The sequence below is a fragment of the Apis mellifera genome, linkage group LG1, assembly GCF_003254395.2.
Source record: "Apis mellifera strain DH4 linkage group LG1, Amel_HAv3.1, whole genome shotgun sequence".
Taxonomy (NCBI): Eukaryota; Metazoa; Arthropoda; class Insecta; order Hymenoptera; family Apidae; genus Apis; species Apis mellifera.
The window spans coordinates 15,984,986-16,012,479 of NC_037638.1; the positions used below are offsets into that span (position 1 = coordinate 15,984,986).

Here is a 27,494-nt window from a genome sequence, read left to right on the forward strand (position 1 = left end):
GCGACGCACTTACGTAACGCCGCTTTTCGCGCGTTCAAAGTTCGCGAACCTGCAGAATTTGCAGCGAGCCGAGTGGAGGAGGGAATCGTTGATTCCGCGCGCGTCCGACCGTTCACTTCACACGTGGGTTTTTACTGGCAGTAGATTAGACGATTCGTCGCCAGACACCGAAAATCCACGCTTAACTTTAACGACGCTCCTTAACGATCGCTAACTCGAAAGGTAAATTTTAGCTTGGACGAGGTTCAATGATGGAAAGAAACGAAAGAAAAAAGAGAGAAGCGGGAAAGAAAAGGAGAAGAGACGAAATATTCTCTATTAATTCGTATTCGCGTTCGCGCGAATCCCATCCGCTTTCATAATTTCAATACGAATCCAGCGCGAAAGTTTCGCGCGGTGAAATTTCGCGGAGCTGCTCTCCAACGGTGAAACATTGAAACGTCGTTTTACATTATTTACACGGTGCTTTCGTCCCGAGTTAATTTCATTACGCGGCTCGCGTCCGCCCGGCCGGGTTACGTCATCGTTCGTTCGTTCGTTCGTAAAAACTGCCCGTTTGAATTTCCCGCCTTTTTTACGAAACCTCACCGCGGCTTTAATAAACGGCCGATAAACGGGGCCGAATTGGCCCGTAAACAACGGAACAATGTTCGCCAATGATTATTCGATCCTGTTATCGCGCAAGATTGGCGGGATTGATCTCAAACATCGATTGATGCAGCACCAGCTCCCGGAATGATCAGATAACGCCGATATATATATGTGCGCGCGTTAAATATGTATCGCAATTCACGCAAGCACGATCGTTAACCAAAGATTTGCGGCGAATTACGATTTCGGTGAATAACGACGGGCAACGTATCGTATCGTATCGATGAAATTATCTTTGAATTGAATTTCGGCTAATATTTCCCTTCTCCGTTATTTTCTTATTCTTATATTTTCTTTTTATTCGTTACTTAACTGAGAGAAACAGTTTGTGATAAACGAGTGAGTAACGAAGAAGAAGAATCTAGTTTCGTTCGATGGGGATCGATAACGTTTGTTTAAAAAAGAAGGAAAAAATTGGGAGGATTAAAGATTCTAGATCAGATCGTGGAACAAATAAAAGATTACATTGTCGCGTTCGCGTTGTCGTATATTCTTCTGTTATATAGTTTCTATGGGAGGATGGTCGAAAAATGTTTATATTAAAGTTCATTGGTGAAAATATTCCAGACAAAAAGAGAGAGAGAGAGAGAGAGAGGGAGAGATACAGAAAAGGAAATCGTTTAGAAACCGGCAGCAAGGATACGCTGAAACGTTTCAAAATTGCTTTTACGACGTCGCGAATCGCGCACCGTGCCGAATACAAATACACACTGGAAAGCACAGATTCGTCAAGCGTGTCACACGAGTTTCTTTTTAGAGAAAAAAAATCGTCTCTCGACATCGAATCATCCTCCACTTTTTTTCTCTCTCTCTCTCTCCATAATACTCCTTAATAAACAAAAAAATCAAAAGCGAGATCTCAAAGTAATCTCGATAATTTTAAAAAAAAAAAAAAAGGAAGAAAAGAAAGATGCAAAAACTTAATTTCAATTTTAAATTCAAATTTAAAATAAACGCATAAGAAATACGACGAAAATTTCACTTCATTTGCAAACAATACTCGCACATTTCTAAATATAAAAATGTTTATACGACTCGCTTCCTTGTCCCCGTAATGAGGCAGAAAAATCGCGCGCACTTCGCCCTGTTATTAATCAAAATCTAAAAGGTTATTAACCTTTTAAAATCGAACAACCCCAAACAACCACTTCGATAGTTGATCGTCGATCAAACGAACGATCGAACCTCCTCGCGCTTTTTGCTCCCCTATCTACTCCCAACTTGATCCAATTACTCTTGGTACCAGCTGCACACTGGGGGAGGGGGGAGAGATACGAGAAAGAAACTACGCGCGCGAAGAAAGAGATTATTATCTTGAGGCTACGCAGAAATCGCGTGGTCGCAGGAGGCTGCTGACGTCGCGAATTTCCACGAATCCACGCAGGGAGGGAGGGGGGAACGGCCGGTTCGAAATAGCCAAAGGACGGTTTCAAAAGCAAGTGAACGAGTGTCGCGGAGAGTCATAGCCGTCCCGAATACGAATACACGGCGATCGAAACGCGGCGAGTAAATTATGCAAAGCGAAAGTACCCACGTAAGAGCGGGTTGCGCAAAAGGCCTCGTAAGAAGAACGCCCGTAACGTCGGCTGGTAATGTCGTCGGATTCGCGGATGACGAGAAAACAAATTTCGCGCCGCTTCCAAATCGACCAACGTTCGGATTTCTCCGTCCATCTTACGGCATATTTCATCTGCTCGATCGTTTCGAACTGCCTCCTCGATTAATGTAAAAAAGGTCTGTCTAAAGAGTGTTCGTCAGACGAGAATTCGGAATTTTCGATGGGAATCGAATGGTGTTTTATTCGAAATCAAACGCATTAATGTCTTGCATTAATTTTAAATTGGACTCGAAATTGATTAATCTGACGCAGCAAATTAGTGCTATTATTTTCGATGTTTCGTTAAAGTAGAGGAGAAATTTTTGTTAATGGAATCGGAGGTATATAAGAAGAAAGTATGATGGAAAAATATTTAACAACTTTTTCAAGAAAACGATAACTTGTATTGTAATTGTTTTAGTAAATAGTTTGAGGTTCATTCTTTCGTATAGAATAGATCAGTTTTTATAATAATTTTCCTTATAGGTCAGAGGAAATGTATACGGATAATGAAAATGAAAGATAGAAAAATTATCGGGAAATATTTACCAAACCGCGAAAATTAACATTTAACGAGCTTGGGGTCAAAGTATTTGCGGATATTTAAAAGTGAACTAAATTTCGATAAATTTCACGATAACCGGAGCGTAATAATATCAAAAATTACGTGTTTACGTGCTTAATTGTTTAAAATATAATTGTTATAAATAATTGTTTATAAATATTGTAATTCGCGTAACGTAAAGAAACTTGGTAAAAATCGAAGGGTATATCGTTACGATTAATACGATAACAATTTATTTATCGTAACTAATTTCATTTGAGAGAATTAATTCCTTTCTTTCTATTTCTTTCCCAGAGAAATAAATTGTTTTTACCATAATTACGATTATAACATTAGATAAAATGCTACGAGTACAGACTTAGAGATATATATATGCATTAATTACACCGTTACAAATTATTCTCAGGTGGCAATTATCGATGACACTTTGCACGAACCCTTTAATTTTCGAAATTTATGACGATTGAACGTACACGCTACAGACGCATTACATTAATATCGATTCGATTTTCATATTTTTGGCGTCGCCTTAATGGTTAATCGATTTTTTCGAATTTTTTACAAACAACACTCAAAGAGCATTTTAACAATTTAGGAGGAAATTACGCGTAAGAAAGAGAATTAAACGAAAGTAGCGGATGAAAACCTATTCGATCGAACATTGTTGCATAGAAGACAAAACGCACAATTGTGCATCGATTTCGCAACTCTTGGCAACCTTTGAACCGAGTCAATAATTTTATGGCATTAGTCAGATCGTTGATGGTTAATAAAATCGAATAATCGCGCACTTTCTGCGTGTCGCTCGATTCGAGAGCTACAACCGATAACGATACGCCGCGCGATGACTTCAGTCTCTCATCCGCCAAGAAGAAGAAAAAGAAGAAGAAGAAGAAGATATCTAATAACGATGGCTTATTAACGAAACGTAGTGAACGTTTTGGGAACGATGGTTCAGGAAATTAAGTAATTTCGTTCGTCGAAGGAATAAATTGCGTTGTTTCGCAACCAGCTCTTCAAAGAGGTTCCATTATATCGTCGCTATTACTTGTCACAGTAATTGTCGATCTCGCATCGCGTATCGATTGTGCTCGTAGAACAAAGAAGCATGAAAATTCAAAATAATTCTTTTTTTTTTTTTCCTTCCTTTCTTCAAAAGAGAAAGATAATTCGAGAAGAAAAAAAAAAGTATCCTCGACTTTCTCAACGATCTTGCATTAATAATTCCACGATTCCATGATTTGATTACTCGATATATTTCGAGACACGTGGAAAATATTATGGAAACGAACAACAAAGTGATGGTAAAACTGAGAATCAACAATCGAAAATAAAAACGAACGATTAAATCTCTTAATCGGAGACAGGATTATTTCCTTCGCGGCAAAGATATTTCGTCGGTTTTTTTCTTTTTTTTTTCTTCTTTTCTTTCACGAGTGAAAGCCAAAGCATTCTGGTGCCGGTGAACGGTGTAGAATCAGGGCAATCCTTCGTCCTCTCCTGGCCTCCGTGTTTTCAGAGTCGTCGAACGGGTTCGAAGGTTGTCGTTACGAAATCGATCCACGTCCGTCGTTTTGTCGTGATCACTCCCCGATTCATACTTATCGCGCTATTATGATCGCGTGGTTACCGCCCGGTTGCTGTCCAACTTTCTACCAAACTAGTCGACCGGCCCAAGTCTTAAACGACGATGATTAAACGGATTCTCAATCACTGTACCGTGCCGTACGACAAGAACGAGGCCTGCTCCTTTCATGAGCCTACCAATTTATTAAATTTGACACGTTAAAATTTTCGAACAAATCTATATTGTAATTTGTACAACATCGATTTAAATTTAATCTCTAATTTCCAAATGGATGTATAATTTGATTTTTTAACAATTCGATAATTTCGCGTAGAGAAAAGATCAAATCTCGTATTTACGAGTGTTTACAAGATAATTTATTAATAATTGCAATTTTCACGTGGGAACACCGTGTGGAATTTAGATTTTTCTTTCGATAACAATAAGTTGGTTACGTACGCGTATTCCATTTTCGTTGAAAGATAAGTGAAATATTTTGCTTCGCCCATTGGTGGAAAAAGAAGAACGTTCGAAAAACGTAAACCCCGTTTGTAAACCCCTCGTAAGCTTTCGTAACGTTTAATATATTTTCCTGAAAGCAGTCGAGCGATAGTGGCTGCTCTATGCCTCGCGGCTCTGTATAGAGTCAAACGTTTACCTACTTACAGTAGTCGTACCTATTACTATAATCTTATCGTATCGCGACGTCTATAAGGTCGATGATCTTTGAATGACGGGTGGCATACGTGCATAGGGGACAGCGTATCGTGTTTCTTCGACTTCGTGAATAATTATTCGGGAATATGTGCTTCGACAAATATATGCTCGATTCGTAGGATGCGTCCGCTTCGTTACAGAGTTCGTCTTCGACTGATTTGTACAATAATATTCGTATATAAGTCGTATTTCGATCGAAGGTGAGACATATTTACAGATATATTTAGAAATCAAACGTACACACGATTCGAAACAAGAGTGACTTTCAGAGAGGGAAATATTATACTCGCGAATTTTACGAGAATTTATTTTGATTATTACGATGTAAGAGTCGCATATAATAAACTTTCAGTTGTTAATCTCGAAAATGGTAGTTATATTTCGTTAAAATGGGGTATATTGTTTATAATTAAATAACAATTTCAGACACGATAACGTAACACGTTTTGCGCGCGAGATTGTGATATTGCGACTAGCAGCATCCGATTGAAATTAAAACAGGAAAAGAATAAGATATATATCTTACAAACGATATAATGTAAAACGAGAAAGAAGAATAACTCGCGATTCTTTAAATTTCTGGCGATTCGTAAGAAATCGTGGCGAGGAAAAGAAAAGAAAGAAAATATTCCAAGTCTACGAACTGAAAAAGAAAAGAGAAATACACGCGAAACATGGTGAATTTCGCGGAGAACGTAGTCTGCCACGGTTAATCATCTCTTAATCATTTATAAGGGAGGACTGTCGTCGTCCGTGAAGACGGTCCATTAAAACAAACGCGCCACGGGCCGGAGATCCGTTCAACGACGCCGCTTAAAAAGATATTAATTATTCGACTTCTAAGCCCTTCATTATTCACATAACTGGAACTCGGAGAGGAGGAGGAGGAGGAATACGGAAGCCTCGAAGGTAGAAAGGAAAGAGGGAGCGAACGAAAGAATCGTAGCGATATAGCAACGGGAGGAAGAAAAAGAGGGTGGAGGTGGAAAGAAAGAGGAACACCTACCCTTTAAAATCGCTATAGGCGTAGCGCGGAGAGAGGAGGAACAGAAAAAGAATCGGAAAAAAGAGAAGAGGAGGGGAAAAAAAAGAAGAGCGCGAAAGGCTCGAAATCGGAGAACGATGGAGGCAAGAGAGAGAGAGAGAGAAGGAAGGATGGATAAATGGAAAGAGAGTGCATAAAGAGAGAGTGAAAGAAGGAGAGGAGTCGGAAGATACGGAGGAAGGGGGTTGAAGTATCAGCGCTGCGAGGGTTGGGTCGCAGCGAAGCTGCTGCAGCTGCAGCTGCAGTTGCAGAAGGGTGAGGCGCGGCGGAGGACAGGAGGAGAAACGGAAGCGTGGGTTCCCAAATCGATAGCCGCGCGCCCGTGCAGCCGAAGCTCAACCTCGCGTCGCCAACCACGACGACGATGTTGTCGTCGTCGTCGTCCTCCTCGTCGTCGTCGTCGTCGTCGTCGTCGTGTCGTGGTCTTAGTCGGTATCGTTGACGTACGCTACGCCGTTCCGCGGCGCAGACGTCGATACGAGCCGCTGCTCGCACGTGCAACGTTTTCTCATCGTTCGAGAGCACCGAGAGCTTTGTCGTGGAAACGGCGGACAATGGTCGAGCTCCTTTCTTCTCATCGTTTCTTCTCCTCTTTTCTTCTCTTTCTTCTTTCTTTTTTTCTCTCTCTCCCCCCTCCTCTCCTCGCCCGTCTCCAGTTTTTTCCTCCCATTTTTGTCCCCTCCTTTCCCCCCGCCGGTTCCTCTTGTTCTTGTTGCCTTTTAATGGACGCGCGTTGTTCGCCCGATGCGACTTTAACGACTCGGAGGATTTCATCGGAGTGGACGTTTCACGGAGAGGATGAGAGGAGAGGCAGATTGACGCGCAGACGGGTCGATACCAAGCTTTTTTTTCTTCTTCTTTTTTTTTTTTGGATAAGAATTTTTTTGTTTTTGTTTTCGTTTTCGTTTTTGCTCTTTCTTTATCACGAAAGTGAAAATTAACGAGTCATAACGGAGTACTTTGTCCAGTTTGTAGGATTTTTCGATAAATAATCGGATTATTTCTATTCGGCCATGATTCTCGAATTGGAATCGATTCATCGCGGATTTATTGTTGGTCGGGTGTAATGCAGCGACTTACATGCGCCGCGGACGTTTGTTTGTTTCGTAACAGATAAAAACCGATTGAGCGACGAGGCGTGCATAAACGACGGAGATAATTGAACGATGAAACGAATGGGAATAGATGATTCGACAAATCGAGACACGAAGATGTAATAGGACGTTGATATCGTATTTATAAATATCCACGGGACGGATATCAAATATTTACCACTTTGTTGCTATTTGCGGGAAAGAAAGTGTTAAAACGCTGTTGCGGATATATATTATATCACGTTTAATGTATCGTAACGGATTATGCAATTCAATAACACAATTGGATCGAAATAATCGTGATAACATACCCCCCTCCTCCGAAATGTTTGGGGTAACCGATGCATATTATAATTTTATTCAAATAAGACAGGATATTGGCCTGTTCAAACGATTTTCAAATTTCTGCATAATCGTTGCTTCGATGACGTGTAATAATTAACGTTGTATCATAGAAATCATTTACAATATCGTAGTAAAATGATGATAACTATAATAAATTGCTATAATATCGAGTCGAATATTTTGTCGAAATATCTTTAAAATTCTTTTTTACACGATATGTATCATCGTCCATGATTATCTACGCTACGAAATTATAATTACGAATTTACGAATTACATTTAATCGCGTTTCAAACTTTTCAATCTCTCATCTTTTACATACACATCCATTATTCTAACGAATTATGCATAACCGTATTATCTCGATTAATTTATTCGCAGTATAAATTCGTTAAATGTGTCTCTGGCTCGAGCTATCTAAAATGCAACGCAGACATTAACCAACGTTCTATCCATATTCACAAAACACGATAATTCTATCTTCAACGTTTTAACATCGGTTTCTGAATCATTTCCCAGCTAAATTCCTATTCCTTTCTTCTTCCAAGTTAACGAGAGAGAAACGTCCCAACTTTGAAAAATTCGAACGATAACCTCTTATTGAAATTATCCTACTTTCTAATTCTATTAATCGACAACGTTCCACATAAATTCATCACGATATTTCTAATGGACACCGATATTTTCTATTCTCAAAAAAAAAAAATCTTCATCCCATCTTTTATCACCGTCGTTACAACGTCGTTATTATAGAAATTTCCAGCTTAGCGTGGAAACGTCCACGAATACCGATGTCGATGCACCGAGGGAACGAATTCCTCGTTGAATACCGTACGGAACCCACCGACATACGCTCGATACGCCATTAGCCATAGGTCAAGCCGATATTGGATACGCAAATAGGTGAGAAACAAGCGGCGCTAGTTCCTTTTCGTCGAGCGAGGAAATCGCAAAGGACACGGTGTATACGCGGTTGTCTGACTGGAGGGGGGCTGAATCTCCTTAAAGCAGGATATCTCGATATCGCGGAGCCCATTGTCGGCCCGGCACGGTGTGCCTCCACTCGCGATCACGTTTCTAACCTTTGCACCCGAACAGATCGTCTTCGACCGTGAACGATATCGATATCTGTGCACCACGTGCATCTTGAGAGTATTTTTTCTATAGCTATAATCCAGGAGGAGAAAGGAACGAACGAAGTTGAATCGGAGGTTTTTCTTTCTTTCTATATATCGGTTTAATTATCGATCGATGACGCGAAATCAGGAGGGATCGTGAAACGGGGAGTGATGAAACGGCGTTGAAGAAAGAAAGTACCGTTTCGAAGATAGAATATGTTGGAAAAATTATGCCAAGGAGTGATGGGAGTTTCGTGCTTTCGTTGAGTTATACAGGGTGTTCAATTAAATATGATTCTATGGGAGAAAAATAAGAGTGGAATAAAAGTTTTTCAGAGGCTTTGTTTTCGAAAAGAATTTTCAGCAAAATTAGAACTGGAATTAGTCATTATATATCGCCTGATTAGATATGAACTATCGATATTGTGCAATTTCTATGCGAAATGGAATATAAGTAAGAAATAAGTAAAATAAATTTTTCTTTATTTAAAAATTCGTTTCTTTTTAAATTATTTAAAAATTCATTTTTAAACTTAGTTTTCGAGAAGATTGAATATGAAAATTTACCGATTTTGTGCACAGTGAATTCGTTAATTGTATTCAAAATCGATTTTCTTTGGAAAAAGATTTTTTTCAAGAAAGCGATAAAATTTTATATATATTTTTGTTTATTTTTATATGTAGAAAATGTATACTTAGAACATATATCTATCTTTGTGTTTAGCGGTATCTAATCAATAAATAGTCAATTTTAGCTGTACTTGAAAATATTTCAAACTTGTTTTACCAGAAAATAAAGCCTCGAAGCGAAAAAATTTTATTTTCAATAGAAAATTAGAATCATTCTCTTTTGCATCACCAATCATCGTTAAACAGGACATCATTGAACATATATTTGAACAGATATCCGATCTTCTAAAAAAAAATTACTACTTGTTACACTTAAACTTCTTTCGATTACCAAACTCTCAAAACTCCTCCAAAATATAAAATAAAATATTCAAATCTCGATGATAAGTAAAGCGCGAGAAAATCCGCGATGAAAATAATATACAAAACTTTCCAGCCAACTTTCCAAAAGAAAATCCTCTTCCAAGAACCCGATCGACGATATATAAAACACCTATTTCTCGCCATCATTATCTTATACCTTAAAAACTACAAGTAAAAAAAAGAAAAAAGAAAAAAAACACTATCACCACCCAATATCCCTCTCGTCGTCACTCGTTCGAATTTTAACATCGCACTACATCGTTCCTTCTATCGTTACCCATAACCCGACGAGCGCGCCGCTTAACAGGTGAGTCGCAAAAAAGTGGAATACCACGTGGCCCGTGGCGAAAACGGGTTGAAATAACGAGGCGAGCCGCGTTATCGCGAGGTGGGGAAAAGCTCGATATTTAAGCGCGGTGGGAAGGAGGAGGCGGTGATAGGAAGAAAGATTATCGACCGGCCGATTCCCGAGTCGGCCCATTGCCACGCCGCGATTCGATGTAGGGCACCATCGCAAAAACGGCACTCTTGGCTCGTCACCACCCGTTACCAATTTAGATGTGTCCATTCGAATGCGTCTCCGCACGGACGGCGAGACTCGTTAGACTCATTAGCAACGTGTATCGTGCTTAACGTGTTTCCAATTCGATCCGCTAATCAGAAATTATTTTTTTTTCAAATGGCCTCTTCACTGTAAGATATATATATATATATATATGTATGTATATAGGAAGTTTTGCATTCGATCGTTTCGGAAATGATATTCGTTCCCGAGATTCGTTTCGAGATTGCGAATCGATTGTTTCTTTTTCAAACTTAGATTCCCTCACACACGATTTTAGATCGTATAAAGAGTTTTATATAACCACGCTTTTTAATTGGCCGAGAAATCTCTCGTTCTCCTGGGGAATATTTTTACGACGATTTCAATCCTCGCGTTTATCTCTTTAGTTTGCTAATATGATTAGTAATTATGGAGTCGTGGGATGGGAAGGAAATAATATTTTTTTCGATTCTCGAGGAGGAAATGGCGCCGATTCGAATTCGGAAAAAGGAAATTAAATATATTGTCGCCGTTAATTGAAAGTTTCGCGATTTCCAAAGGTGCCATTCTCGTAGTACGACACGCGAAAAAACCCGGTTAACAGCGATCTCCATATCACCCGCGAGTTTCGCACTTGTTTCCACCAATTAATCGCGCTTTGCGAATCCTTGTGCGCCCGGTTCTCGTCTCCGTTTCCTTTGAAACATCATGTTTCACGAAAGCTCTTCGGAGGGGAGAGAGAGAGAGAGAGAGAGAGAAAGAGAGAATAATAAAAGACAGACGTATCTCGTCTAAACTGGAAAAATGGACCGCGCGAGTGGTGATGGGACGTAAATGTGAACCAGAAACGCGAATATAGAATCCTCGAAAAAAAAAAAGAAGTCGCATTGTACCGATTTGCGGAAGAGAGAGAGAGAAAGAGAGAGAGAAAGGAATATGCAAGAGCAGGTGTCACATGATGAGGTAAAACACAGGAATGGGACAAAGAAAGAGAATTGGGTGCAGTGTGTTATGCAACGAGGCATTACACACGACGATTTCGACTATTTCGTTCCTCCCTTTTATTCGTTCCTTATTTTCTTCTGATCGTTTAAAAGGTAACAATGTCGGCCGCAAAAAACACGCGTAGCAGTTTTTGTCACTGAATATTTCGCAACTCGTCGCCGTGCCCGACTATGATTTCTTGGCTCGTTCATCGAGTTTGAACGAACGGTGAACGGTTTCATCGATCTTTAAGCGTGATGGAATCACGTTTAACGGGTGGGGTGCGATTTCGAGGGGAGGAAGCAAACATTGGATGGATAAAATATTTGGTACAATTTTGTAATTTTATAATTTTGTTCAAACGATCTCGATTATGATCACGCACGTAAAAGAAGGATTTGAATTGGAAAAGAAAGAAAGATGGAAAACATCGAGATTAAGCTCGTTGATCTAAGAATTTTTTTTCCAATAATTTATTGAAGAAACGTGAATTTTTCTTTTTCTTTTTTTTTTTTTTACAATCTAAAATTTATTACACTCGCATAATATTTTACAATTCGAACAAATCTTTAAATAAAGTCGTAAATCTAGCAGCAAAAATTTAATAACAGGATATATCTATGTAATATTTCATAAAGTTGTATAAATATCGTGAAAAATGGCCGAATGTGGAAAAAGACAAAGGAGTGAAGGCATCATGGTGAGCTCGAGACGGACGATAAGATTGCGTAAGGCGAGTCCGACGGGTATGACTACGACTTGACTCTTTGCTATGACGTGATCACCATACAACCGTGATCATTAAAGTTTGCGGCGTTCCGACACGAATTGTAAAGTTAGAATAATGCCTCGTGGCGTTGATCTAACGGTTTCCCGGTATTTTTAGAGTATTCGTCCTAAAAAGTGTGGGAAAAAAATGTTCAACGGCGGATGAAATTTCAAAAGAGACGCGTCTATTTCCAGGATACTCGATTATCGAAGAATATAATTTTATAAAAATACAAAAAAATCGGACGAATATACACCAGTCGATAATATCTTAGACGGTAAAGTATTTTTTCTTTTCTTTTTTTTTTTTTGCTTTTAATAAATATTGCGGAAATCCTCTTTATGGTATCTATGTTTGTTCATCGATGTTTAAAGAGTAAAATCGTGATAGCACTGTCGCTTTCGATCGAATTACCTTCGCTTGCGAATCGAATCGTTTAAAAATTTCTCGAAGAATATGGAAAAAATTCTGTAAAATATCTGCCATCAAAATTGTTTAAGATCAAATACTCGGAAAATATCCGTTTTAAATTTGCGAAACCAATTACTAATACTAGTTTAAAATTAAATGAAACGTTATAATTGAAATAATATAACGTAGAAATTTAGAATATTTAATCAGAATGATTAATGAATAAAATTATAAATCCGATAAAATATTTACATATTCGTGGGAAAAGGATCCTTTCTCAAAACTTTGCACGACTTATCTTCATAATTTCCTCGTATATATTTCAACTTTTCCTCCCCCCCCAATATTTATTAACTAAGAATATGAAAAAGACATTGTTGGAAAATCCTCTTCAAACTCATACCGCAATATCTTCCCCAAACGACCGACCGTTCATCCAACGTTACGTAACGAAACAATTATATCGCGCGTACGTCATCGTTGCGTATAATTAAAGTTCGATCAAGTTCTCGTTACCCTTTCCCACGAAATATCTTCTCTCGAGGAAGAAACTCGAGGAAAGAAAAAAAAATGAAAGAACGAAAGAGGAGGAAGGGAGATGGAAATAAGAAGAAAAGCGCGGCACTGAAAACTTTCTGCAACTCCTTGTAGAAGGGTAGAACGTTGGGCTGGGCAGAGCAGCAGGGCAGGGCAGGGCAGGGTGGAGAGAAATCGATCGTCGTGTTTACCCGGAGGCCGCGTCGCGACGCTGCGGGTTTCGTCGCGGCGCGCGATTTCGCGCTTTCCTAGATCGTCGTATCGATTTTAAAAAAAAAAGAAAAAAAGCAGAGGTCGAATGAAATTTCTTCAAATTCTTATTAACGACGAATTATACGTTATTTCAATTACGAAACAATTTCCCACCCCTGGCGAAGAATGGCTTTTCCAGTAAAATATTAAATGTGAATAATGACGAAGTTGTAACATCGACGAATTCTTCTTCTTTCTTTTTTTTATAATTAACAATTACAGAATGGAGTGAAATTTTTATTGAAATTTTTATTCCACGTATAAAGGGTCATTTTATTTTATTTATTTTTTAGAAATAGAACCAAGAGGTATATTCCTATAATATTACGAATTAGAAATAAAATCTCGATAGTAAACAAATTCTCGCGCCATTTCCCCATATCGAACGATATATAGCGCCGCGATCAAAGATTCAGAATTCATTGGATTCAACCGTTTTGTAATTAACGATAAAGACAATCAAACGTTTTAATAAAAAAAAGAAAAAATTATGGATTTCATATTTTTTGTTTTACGATTATTGAAAACGTTTTTGACAAAATTACTAATCGTTAATTTATCGAGATAGAAATACATGCAATTACGTATCTTATATTTATTTTCATGACATCACCTTAATTACAATCGTTTACACGCGATATATGTAAAATAGATACTTAGATGTTAATTCGCCTTTCTTAATTTCCACCGTAACTGAAAATAAAAACTGTCGAAAACGAGGGCTAATCTCCTCTTCTCCTCCCTTCTCTCTCCCTCCTCCTTCCCCGTTACAATTAAATCAATCGATTAATTATTCCTCGATTCGTATCGTATATTTTAATTTAACACGAGAGATCGATCGAGGGAAGAGGGAGAGAGGAAAAATTGATTTAAATGTTAGAAGTTCAGCGAGTATCTTTTTATTTATAAAAGTTAACAGTTTTCCATTCGATCCCCGGTGAAGAAAAGAGAGAGGGTCTCGATGCGATGCTTTACGTAATCGCATCCTGCGTGTACGCGACGGCCGGATCCGACGCGTAAACAACGAGCGGTTCGATCGAGGAGCGCGCGAACGACGAGGAAAACTCGCGGCGTAAACGAACGTTTGCGTAGCGAACGCGAAAAAACGCGTCGGGTGACGCAATCCGCGCCGATGCAGATTTCGCCTCGCGCAACGCCGCGAGTCCGCGAATGTAATGTAAGGCTCGCGACGAACTATGAACCGTTATAAATCTTCTTGTTACCCATTGAGGGCCAAATGGCGAAATAACGCGTCGAACTTACGTAAATGAAAGATTGTCGGGAGGGAAAGGGGGGAATAGATGTAGCTTGGATTAATTTTTTTCTTCTTTAGGTGCAAAAAAACGTGGAACAACGTGAATGGACGGAAAAATTGTCCGTTTTGGAAACGCAACACGAGAAAAAAAGATAATGTATCGCGTGAAGTGAAAATATTGAATTCGGTTTTATGTATGATTGTACGATTGTCGGGGGAACAGAATTTTTACACGGAGGATGTACATTTTTAATTTATTCAATGCGAATATGTTCCGTGCAAAAAACTAACAAAGCATTAAGCTCATTAGATGCGAACAATTATGGTGCATTATTACAGAACGTTCTTGAAGAATTAATTAATTACCACGCGTATCGGCGATAATAAAAACACCGTGATGATTATTATTACGCGTAATTAGTAGGTCGAAGTTGGAAAATCTTTGTCGATGATAATTTTCTTTCTTTCTTTCTTTTTTTTAATAACGTATGATAATATCGATTTGGAGAAGGTTCGTTGTAAATTTTGTGCACAAGTATTTACATTATTTAAGTGATACGAAAAATATGGTAAATTCTTTTTTCTCTCTTTCTCTCCACGTCATATCCGGATATTCCGCATATTTTAATTTGAATTCATATTGCGTTTATCGCGCAAACTTTATATCAAACGGATATATCGTGTGTATATAGCGAATAGAATAAAACTTATTCCACGAATATTTCACGTTTAAAGCATGAAAGGTTGCTTAATATTAATATTCTCCCCCCTCCCCTTCGCTCGAAAGGAATTCGATTCTTCGATCATACGCGTTCCAGTTCAACGAGACATAATAATAATAATAATAATAATAAAAAAAACTACGCGAGTCGTAGTTTTCGTAGGGATATTTTCTTTGCTCCTTTTACTTTCGCTTCTCTTTTCACTTTTCCTTCGCAATCGTCTCTACGTTAATTTTATTATTTGTCGAGCGGTGATCAACCGGCTTTCTTCTCTCCGTCCAAAATATTTCAACTTCGATTGATCGAAGAAACAGGGAGAATCGGAATGTTTTGAACGAAATTGAACGGACGTGAAAGGTTCGGATCGTTGACGAGAACCTTCTTCGATCGTTCGAAGGTGGAAAAACGCGAAGGTCGGAACGCAATCTGTGATTTATCGGGAATTACACGTTCAAGGAAGGAGGCGTTGCATTCGCTCAATTTCAGCAATACTTTTTAACGTGGCAATAAAGTCGAGGAAACGATCAACTAACTACTATATTCAGATTATTTTAGATAACATCTAAGAGATTCAACGAGTTACGCCTGCGCTAATCAGACTTGCGCGATGAGCATAGTTTTTAATAATCGTTAATAAAAGAGATAAAAAGAAAAACTGTACGTTCAAGATAATTGTAAATATTTCACATAGTAAAGTTTCATAATTCTTCAATTACAATCTACGAAATTAATAATAAAATTATCATCGAACGTTTATATTTATTGATTAAAAACGGATTACGAGAAACTTTTTCCTTTCAAATATTTCGCAGAAATAACGATCCAATAGATGTATCGAAACTTGATAAAATGATCGCTCAGGAAGAACAACTAGATTTACTTTCAATCTTCGTTCATGTTATTATTTCAATCGATTTAAAAATTTATGCTTATGAATATTACAATTTTTGCGTAATTTCCGACAATGAAAATAAAATTTGCATACATGTGACTGTTTACCACGATGCCGATCCAACGTAAGCTAAACTAAAGAAAACGATGGACTCCGTTGAAACAATAACGAGTTAAATTTACGAGTCCGAGTACGATAAAATCATTTCGTATCGAGGGACAGGAACTTATTGCACGGCCATACACGTACATAACATTTATTTCCATTGGTTTGCCGGTTAGATGAGCGACTACGCTTAACGTCGTTGAACAATACCGACAACCGTGTCGTCGATCTCCAATAGCGCGGCGGCGGCGGCGGACCAATAAAAAGAGCGTGCTTTCATGATAATGCGCGGCGTGACGCAAAGTTTCCCGCTGCATTCACGGTGTTCCGTCTCCTTAAAGCGGCTCTCGTTGTTTTGCGCCAAGCCTCGTTAAATCACGCTGCCAAGGTAACCCTAGACGTGGAAACTCACGGCTACTGACGTGCCTCATGCCTCGTCGAACCGCCACTTTCGATCTTCTCTTCCATCCTCGCTTAAAATCGTTCGCAACGGCTAACGTTCTATCCGCCAAAAAATCACCACCCTCCCACCTTCTCTTCCCCATCGACTCGATATCCGATCCTCCAGAATATTCTATTCTTTTCATTTACGATCTAACGACAATAATGAATGATAATCTCCAAGAGAAGCGAGTCTGACAATGATCGAAGTAAGATTCGAATAGGTTTCTCTCTTCGAGCGTGTCGATCGTAGCAAAAAAGAAGAAGAAGAAAAAAAAAGAAAAAACGTAGCAGAGGAATCGAGAGAGGTAAACAATGTTAGGGCGCTTTTTGCTCGGCCGGTCGAGGTTGCCTAGGATAGGACGAATGGAAGAATAGTACACGTAAGGGGGGGGGGAGGAAAAAAAAAAGAAGAGGAAGAAAAAAGTGTAGGAGAACGTTCAGGCAGCAACGTTCGCGGCATCGTGTTTCCTCAATTAAGTCTGGCCAAGGGAAAAGGGAAGGTATCGCGGTGGATCGTATCGATCGACGTATCCTCCGCGAAACGCGTGCTCGCGACCGGTTATTTTTACCGTAATTCGCGGCGGATGTGAAATATAAAACGCAACGTCGTTGGACCCCGTCTCGCGCTTCTGTATTATCCTCGCCACGCGTCTTTCGCGATTTCGGGGAGGGGGGGGAAGGAGGACTTCGAACTTCATTCCCGTAATTTTCAAACGAAGCGTTAAGTTAAATTTAAAAATTACTAACGCAATATTAAGAGCCAAGAGCGTTCGAAAATTTTGTTGATTCGTAGATCCAGGAAAGAAAAAAAAGAAGAAGAACGAAAGAGATTCGAGCAATCGGCGGCGAAATCGCTGGATACACTACAAAACCGCCTGACTGAGAACCGCTGCTTGAGCAGCCTTGGCTGAAGTTGTCGAACCCGCGACCCAGTTACACGCTCGTGCCAACACAAGCGCGTATCTCACCCACACCTCTCGGAGGTGCATGCACTGTGCAGTGCACGCCGATGCGCGCACAACTCCCCTTTCCCTCCCGTCCCTCGTCCGCCACCCGTTCCCCCTCTCCCTTCGCTCTCGCCCTCTCTCTCTCTCTCGCGCGCGCGGCCTGGTCACCCATCTTTTTCTCGACCCTCTTTTTTCCTCCATCCCGCGCGTCTGCCTCCCCAACTCCCTCTTTCACCGCGTTTTCCCCGCGTCTTCCTCCCTCTGTGCTTTTCTCCCCGCGGCCGTTTTTCCTCCTCTCTCTCTCTCTCTCTGTCTATTCGCGTGTATGCACTCTTCACTCGTCGCTTCTCGCCGTTTTCTATCTACCGTTCCTTCCTCGACCGACGACAGCTTTTATCTCTTTCTCAGAGTCGATCGATCTCTGTTGTAACGCGAGACTCTCTCTCTATTTCTCTCTGTGTGTGTCACTCACTCGCTGTATTTCCACCTCTCCCACCAATGCGAATTGGAAGCCCCTTCTTCGAGTTTCGCGGCACAACACACGCGTGGTATCGTCATCGTCGCGGCACTTTCCTCGACTTTCGTCTTCGCCTTCGATGGGCGGGCAGGGAGCGCGCCCCCGCTCGATTTTTCGACACCCTTCCCCCGAGGCGGTGCGTTCAATGATTCGTTTCGAGTGGATAATCGTTCTTTCCTCCCTCTTTTCTTTTTTATTTGGATAGGATGGTCGTGGATTCGAGACGCGGATCCATAAAACGTTTGAGGAGGTTGTAAAAGAGTTTATTTTAAAATGGAGGACTATTAAGCGAGAAAGAGGGAGAGAATATGGATAAGCTAGATACTTTGTACGATTTTTTGGAAATTTATCGCGTTCCTCGATTATATTTAATCATTTATCGAAGAATCGACAAAAATTTTAGACAGAATCTCTGTAAGAATCTTCAGTAACTCAAGCTCCACGAACAATAAAAACTGCACACCGTTTACGAACTAAAATAAGTACTGCAATCAGGTACAAAGCGATCCTGCCACCATTCGAATAATTACCTGCAGTAGAAAGTAAAGCAAACTCCTCCTCTTACTCGTATTCAAACGGTATTACAAAACTGCGCGTCTCTGTGCATGCAAACGAAGCCGGGAGATTCGCGGATGAAAGCGGCCGGCCAAGAAAGAAGGAAGGAAGGCTTTTTTTAACTCGCAGCCACCCTGTTCCGCGATTCTTCGAGCAACACGCGTGTACACACACGTGAAACTTGGTCACCGGAGACCAAGGCAAAAAGCTCTCTCTCTCGTTATCGCGGTTCTTCTTTTACGTAACACGATCGCATCAGGATCATCCACATTGTCATCCCCCATTCCGATTCCATTGCAGACTGTCACTTCTGTCGCTCCAGTCTCGCCACAGATGCAAATTGCACGCATACGCGATAACGTTACATATATATATATATATGTATGTATATATTCCTGTTTGAGGAGCGTATTCATCGATTTGTTGCATTGTACAACTAACCTATCATGCAATCGGCGCGTGCACGTCTCGTCATTGTCCGCTTTCCACTCGACTTTCTTCGATGCCTTCGTCGTCGTCAAACGAGTTAGATATGCTCGACAATGTTACAACGCGAGAACCGTTGTTAAAACCGTCGTGAAACAATATGCCTCTTCGACTTCAACTTCGTGAAAATTGCGAAAATTTCCTTTGCGCGCGATCCTTCTTCGTGTACAGAAACGGAACGAGGTTTCGAAATTTTCGAGAAATTTTCGAGAGATACGCGCCTTCGAGTATACAAGCTGCCCCATCTGATAGCCCGATTTGAATTTCAAAGATATCGAAAGGTCTGCGGGTATCGAGTGGGGACGCGCACATGTCCGATGCGGGTCAGTCGGTCAGAGGTAAAATTTTCAAGGTAAACAGTGGCCGTGATTGCGTTTTTCAAAATTCATATCTCAATCCATTTTCCGCCTAGGAAATGTTAAGCGCGCTCTTTTAAAGCGCCGACTTTTTATCCTCACCACCTTCGTTTCTTTCGAAAAATTTCCATACGTATATATTTTCAATTTCTCTTCGATCCTTTTCCCAAACCCTTCCGTTTCTTCTTCATTTCTACTCGAACGATAGTCTTGTTCGACTCGCCTCTAAATATTTCTGTGCCCACCATTGATGTATCAATGAAAACTAGTTGAAAACACGGGGTAAACATCGCGTGCAAGAAGCGCGCTCGTCCAGTAATCCTTCCATCAAATGTTCACAAGCAACGATGGCATTCGGAACCAAGCTTTTTTCACGATGCTACTCTCCGATCTTTTAACGAGTTTTAAAATTTCTCCCTAACTCCTTCGAAGAAGAATACGAAATTTAATACGTGGAGGATTTTAAACATGGCAGGGGTTACAATAAATCTATTTGGGACGATGTGTATATTTTAATTTTGTTAATCTCGAGGAAATTTCGATCGATCGATAAATAAATTTGAGATTATTTTTGAAAGGGATGAAAATCTAGTACGTGAAAATACGGAAAAATTAATAACATCTATATATGATAACGAATACAATGGCAGATTGGCATATGGCTGACACGATTTTCCGTCGTTGGACAACGTCGCGAGACTTCCGGATATGAAAGCTATATAGCCGCTACAAGATTGACCCGTTGTCGTTCCTCCGGCGTGATTACTAAGTCCGTGCGAGTTATTTTGAGATAATCAATAGAAGCACCTTTGTTCTCACCCCGTACAAGTCGGACATTTACCCGACTCATTCGAGTTATTTCTCGTTTGTGCGAAATAACTCCGCGTGAAACAACCCTCGCCCCCTCGGCGATGAAACGAAAAATCACGCTGTTTTCTTTTCCAACCAACAAATATATATATAATAATAGAAATAATAATGGAATGGTTTGTAAATATTCGGTATTTCATTAGAGGGCGAAATATTAGAATCGAGAAATCTTTCTCTTCAATGTCTAATCTTTTTTAAGCCTACGATTCAATTAATTATTATTACGATGATTAAATGATATCTACCATCCTCGAGGACAAATTTAATTATCGAAGACGTCCCCGTGTCGTACAAGCAACCGAGAGATACACCGATGGCGCATTAATTTTCGTCCATGTAATCGCATTAATGGACCCGTTACACATTACCAATGAAATATTACATTTTTCCACAGTGGATACAGACCTACGTGAACAGACACGCGTGGATCAATATCTAATATTAGACTGATAACTTTATGCTCGCCGACGTACGATACTTTTCTCGTCTCGTTTATATACATTTTCAGTCGAGATATTTATTTTAATAGTCTTCTTTTTTCTTTTCTTCTTCTCCTTTTTCTTCTTTTTTTTTTTTTTTTCTTAATATTTTAATCACGCGTAGAAGATATTACGGGACGAGAGATGTGGAGAACGTAAGGCAGTGATGTAACTAAGCTTTTGAGCAGACCAATAAAATAATTGTTTAGTTTCTACTTTTATTATCGCATTCCGCGCTTAAAATATTATACGTGGTAGTTGGACGATCGCTAGGCGATATAATAAAACGGACAAAAGCAAACATCGCTTTATATATATACCGTTTTCCTTTTTTTCCCTTTCTTCCTTTCTTTCTTTTTTTTATCGTTGAAACATTATAATATAATTCCTTTGCACAAATAAACTGAGGTTTTTTTTTTTTCTCTTTCTTTTCCTTTTTTTTTTTTTCTCTTTTTTTCTTTTTTTTCTTTCCAATCCTCCTCATCGTATTTAAATCTATTTTTAGAAAGCATAATTTCGAGATAAAAATATCGCAGAACAGAACTTCCTCGCCGTACTACACGGCCGATAATTTTATAAATTCTCCAAGGTTCTCCAAACTCAACAAACTCTTTCGCCAAAAACTTCGAATCGATGAAATTAAAGAGAATTAATCGTTCCTCCCTCCCTCGAAAGGGTAATCGATCCGTCCACGCGGATTTAAATTCGAGTCGAAAACGAGGAGAGAATAGCCGTATATTATTATCGTAACGTGTATAATGGGGGGAAAAAAGAAATTTCCGCGCGAAGAAACGATAAACATGCGCGATACACCTTGCGAAAGTTCACAAGCGCGCCATTACGCAATTCAATATCGATACCAATTGCAAATATCGGTATTGGCGCGTTCGAAGCACGTTCCACGATTCCCAAGGAAAAGGAACGTGCAACGTTCGACGATAAAATCGAGGGAAACGTTAATACTTCTTTCTTTTTTTTTCTCTCTCTCTCTCCTCTCTCGTCACTTTTCTCTCCCCTTTTTTCTCTTTTTTTTTCTTCTTCTTCTTTTCGTCCTCGGCCTGCACAATGATTCGCATGAAATAAAGCGTGAGGGAGCGAAACTAGTAGGCGGATTAGGTATGTAGATATGTGAGAATCGACTAGTCGTAGGCGAACGATCGGCCCAACGTTGATTGCAATTTTACATAGGATGCTTCGTAATGCTCCTCTTCATCCAGATAATCTGGCAACTTTATGATATATGAATGACGTTGTCGTATTTCACGGGCACAACGCTTTGTATTTTGTGAATGCTTTGCAACCGACAATCAAAATATTCCAAAATAAATGATTTTTTATTTCCAGCGAATTTTCAATTCTATTTTTTATCTTAGAACTAGGATTTAATAATTTGGTTTAAAAAATTAAAACCGATTGAAAGAATCGAGAGAGGAGGTTGAGGAAAATGGGAAAATGTCAAAAATGTTTGAGTCGCGTTGCAAAAATTTAGAAGAAATTTAAGGCAAGACGTTCACTTGGAAAGTTATTTGCGTCAAGGAATTAAATCGCGGTGTTTGAAAAAGTGGCGAAGCTCGGGGATTGTTAAATGTCGTTGTTATTGTAAATGGACGGACAACGTTTTTTTTTAACTCGATTTGACGAATTAGGTGGAAGGCGCGTTAATAGTTGTCGCGATTAATTGGGACCTAAACTTGTATTTTCTTTTTCATCCGAATACGAACGGAATACGTGTGATTTCTTAATCTGGTCGTTAAGAACGTTAGATAAGGGCATCTTAATTATTCTGCACGCTTTTTCAGCTTTTATTCACGCGGGTAATATGTTGCATAATACGAAGCACGGTGATTCGTTTTCTTACGTTTAAATAATAGTTTACTGGATAAGTACTAATAAAGCGGTGCGTTTTAATAGACGCATTGCGTGTACCGGCTTTTCTCTCGGTAGCTATTGCACGAAACACCGAGTTAATGTTATGGTTATGAGATGTGATATTCGCAGCCCAATTTCGATGAACGACTTCAAGTTTTACTCATAATAACGCTTGCTAACTCATTTTATGAATGCGCCTGGCTTATCTACGGGTTTAAGTGGTATTTAAATTGTTAAAAAACGTACATCCATTTATTCCTCTCCCGTTTAATTTTGCTCGAAAAATAATTCACAAGTCTCGCAAACGATAATTAAAAATTGATTAAAAATAATAATTATCGTGAAATCGAAGTCTCTTTAGGTAGGAATAAAGATTGAAAAATTCTATTATATAGACGCATATCCGCAACGAAGGATGATTTACCATTCGCTTTATTATTTAAATAAAAATTATCGGCGGGTAATTTAGCGGTTTCTTGTAATTAATTAATTAGCATTTAACAAGCATTTGAGATTTCATTTGAATACGTTTGAGTTAAAATTCAAAACTTCACCCTTTCCCGCTTTCAATTTTATTCATTCCAAGTTACAGAACTGGAACTTGGATCAATCATATCGATCGACGACCATTGGCTAATTTGTTTCACAAAGTTAATAAATATATATATAAACCATGCAATTATAATTGATTATTACTTATCGAATTTATTTATTTATTTATTCTATAATTCTGTTCCGCTTGTCGAAAGTTTCTTCCGTAAAAAAATACCGTGCATTCTCAAACGAAATAATATCTAATTTAAAATTCATTCCATCAATTATTTCAATCCTTATAATCAACAATATATATATACATACACCAATACATTTACTCACCGCTATCACCTTTAACTCTTGCTCCATCCTTTCCACAAAGATGTCTAAAAATACTCCACCTTTTCCAACAATATCCAACGCACAACATCCACAAATCTATTCTCGAGCAAAATCTCCCTCCCTCCCCCCAAGCAAGCAAAGAGATCAATCATCCCCATCCAAATGAATCACCATCCTTATCATCGCCACGATGAAAAAAAAACACAACAATAATAATAATAATAACATCGACGACACGGTTCGCCGCTAAGAATCCCAAACAGCCGAGTAATTCGCTCGAGTTGGCTGGCTTTCGCTGTTAGGATCCATCGCCAGGAAAAGTCTTCGTGGAAACTCGACCCGCTATAAATACATATGCGCGTTCGATGAATCGGCCGCGTGTGCCATACTGTTCCAAACAGTTTGCGCGCGGTTATTGCGCGCGCCAGGTCGCGCGACGAATGCGAGATCGCGAGGAGGAGGCGCGTATATTAACGAGAGCGATGAAAATGGACTCTCGTAGATGAGCCACGCACTTGGGAAGAGAGTTCTCTGCGTGAGGTTGCAGGTGAGAATTTGGTTGGATCGAGGTGATAACACGTGACGTGGAAATAGATATCGATCTTTGAATAAAGTTATTTGGTTCCTCGTTTTTCTTTTTTTAAGGAGAAATTGTCGTCTAGGATTTGCATCGAGAGGTACGTTTGTCGTCTCGTGTTATTTGGTAGGGAGGGGAAAAATGATTTCCAAAAATTCTTAAAGGAGGAATAAAGATAAGAGAAGAGTTTGAGGGGAGTTTCCTGTAAAGTTTTGATATCTCTGTGAAAGAACGTTCGGCGTGGTAAAGTTTAAGCGGAGATTTAGAAAAATTTATAGTCGTAGTTTCGAATACTGACTGCCGCGATACATTTTCGGGAGCGGAAAGTTATTTCTAAGACTGCGAAGCGAAGTGAATTTCGCAAGGCGATCTTACACGAGTCATATTTCGTTGGATATATATATATATATATGTGTGTGTGTGTGTGTGTATGTATGCTGATGTATGCATGTCGAATCTATTACTTTTCTTTAATACTTTTCCAGAATAAGACATAAATTAGATAAGAGAGGAAATGTCATTTACATTTAGATACGAATATATACAAAATTTGCAACGAAATGGAAATTTCTACTGGATAAGTTTCATTCAAAGTTGCGCTATAAATCGCGTTTAATCGTGCCGTTAATTATCCAAATATACCCGTTTCAAGTTATTCGCGTTTGATTTACCACTGATAATATGTATCTTTAATAAACGCTTGTAATTAAACGCGATATAGTGATAATTAAACAATATCAGAACTAGTGACATTTGTTCTCGCGACGAGCATGTCTTCATTCCACTTGTTTACCATTTAAATGAAAATCCACGCCTTGCAAATATGCAAGTTCACCGTGTGACACGTGTCAGAGAGAAAACGGCGTGGAGCATCATTTCATCCGGAATCGGATCGTTGCGAGGAAAACGAGCGAACAGAGGTTCGTGTAAATGCAAAACGGAAATTGATTCCTCCTCCTTCGTTCACTTGCATCTCGAATCGTGACATTTCGATGCGCCACCGTTCGACGAACAGCGAATCCATCCTTTCGTATGCATCCTAGTAGCGTACGAGGAGGAGGATCGTATGCACCGATATTCGCGCAGTTTCGAGCTTAACGATCAAGGGAGCAATTAAACGAGCGGCGAAGACACGTGGTAGTATAATTCTCGAATCAGTTCCGCCGATCGAGAACCGTTTCAGCTTAACGGAGCCACACCGTTCGACGGTTAATCGATTAATCGACCGATTCGTCCGGCCAATTAACCGTTTCGATCGCGTAGAACCGTGCGATGGAAGGGGAAGGGGTATCGGTTAGCCGATTGATCAACTTTTCTTTTATTTTCTTTCCTTTTTTTTTTTTTTTATTTTGCCCGATTATCGCTGCCAGCCCTGTTTTCCGGTAATTAAACCGGAGGAAGTAAGATTGGATTGGACAGGAGGGAGTGGATTTTTTGATTCTTGCGTGGATGATGTTTGCCGATTTGTCTATTCACGTGGTCGATGGAAGTCAATAGGTAGCAAGTGGATTAACGCAAAAGTGTCGATTAACGCGTTAAATAATTTTTATGATCGGTCGATTGGATCGATCAGAGGTGTTAATGGATTGGCTCTGATCAATTTATAAACGTGCCAGACTCTCGTCTCGTCGCCATGGGACGTTGCTAGAGCATCGCGAATATTCCTTCAAAAAAAAGGGTTTGAAATAAATTTTCTACCTACAGATTTTGTTTTCCATCGAGCCTTTTGCCAATTTTCTTTTTCGAATTAGAAAATTCATAATCATTTATAAGACTCTTGAAAAAAAATATGTTTAAAAATTTATTGTAAATTGCGAAATCTTCGTTGCAACAATCGTGAACGATACAAACTTCGTATCAGTGAGAATGTGATTCACGGTGGGAAAAAAAAAAAAGGAAAAAAGAGGAGGCGCGATTAAAAACGAGGAGAATCCACGAAGCATCCCTCATTGTTACGAGCGTATGCGGCCACGTATCGACTGTTGTACGATGCATATTCAGCGTGTGACAGCGATCATGCAGATGCGGGCGTGCTTTCTAAATTTCACTGGAAGCATTCCGGAAAACGGTGTGACGCGTGCCGGTCTTTCGTCAAATCGAATAAAGGCTATTGTACGCGTCGCAGCCGCGTGCGGACTAAAAATAAACGGAACTAAATGACGAGCATGTTTCACTGGTTGGATGTAAATCGTCGCCGTTGCGCCACTTCGCGACAAAGACGTTTCAATTGCGCGACAAGTTTCGACGCAACTTCCTGCCGAACTGTAACCGACTTTTATAAGGTTTCGTCGTTACAAAAACTGTGGAAAAGAAAGAAAGAAAGAAAGAAAAAAAAGAGGAGGAAAGAGCCATCAATTGCTCTCTGTTCGCATCGAATGCTTTTATTACGTTTGGCTCGTTAGTTTACCGCTGAACGGAGGGAGGAGGAAAAAAAAAAAAGAAAAAAAGGAAGAAAGAAAAATAAAGAGAGAAGGACCGAGTGAGGAAAGAAGGTTGAAGGATGGTCGGCTCTTCAGAGCCACTCGAAAGCTAAAGTCCCCTCCGTGCCGTTTCCTTGGGGACGAAATGAACTTCATTACGGATATTCTTCAAACGGGATCCCCGGAAAAAGGGACGACAAAGCTGAAAGGAATTAATTTCTTCGGTTGCAACTGGCTACCTTCCTCTCTCTCTTTCTCTCGTACACACGTACACGTTCTCTCTCTCTGTTCCTCTTTACGAACGGGATTCGTGTTTGGTGAACGCGAGAGAGTGCCGCATTAAAATCAATATGCCGTAACTTTAAATGACGGGCATCGACTGCGAGGTGAAAAGCGACCATACGCCGGACATCGAAAAAAAAAAAAAAAAAGAAAAGAAGAAAGAAAAAAAAGAGAAGGGAAGCGAGAGATAATGTCGATAGATAAAGGTGTCGTTAGACATGAAACGTAATCGAGAACTGGCGATTAATAAACTGAACCCGCCGGTTTCTAACAATTATAGGACGCGGTCATTAATATTGTTAACCGTACGCGATACCGCGATGGTGTTCAAGGTGTTGTACGACTCCTTTCGACATTCTTTCGTACGTAGGTGCGAATATTGTGCAAATTATGCTATTGGAAGAAATACCTCGCATGTGGGAGTTTTTTTTTTTCTCGTATGCGATCGTTCAAATCAGATATAATAAAATAGATAAATGTCAGGCGATGAAATGTAAGGTTGTATGAAACTTATTTTTCTTTCAAGAGGTGGTGATCGATGGTTACATGAATAATAATTATTTTTGTGATTTTTTTTACAATAAAGACAATTTGTTGGTTCAATGGTAAAGTTAACGAATTGAGAGATAAGATTAAGAGAAGTTTGTAAAAATA

General features: G+C 39.5%; 1 protein-coding gene and 1 long non-coding RNA gene across 5 annotated transcripts in view; one reads left to right on the top strand and one right to left on the bottom strand.

Annotated features, from left to right (window-relative positions):
• LOC113218581 overlaps positions 1 to 27,494 on the bottom strand; it is a 90,059-nt gene that overhangs the window by 61,190 nt on the left and 1,375 nt on the right. The gene's annotated exons all lie outside the window — the stretch shown is intronic.
• The window catches only part of LOC408586 (probable nuclear hormone receptor HR3), a 112,733-nt gene that overhangs the window by 55,702 nt on the left and 29,537 nt on the right, over positions 1 to 27,494 (top strand). The gene's annotated exons all lie outside the window — the stretch shown is intronic.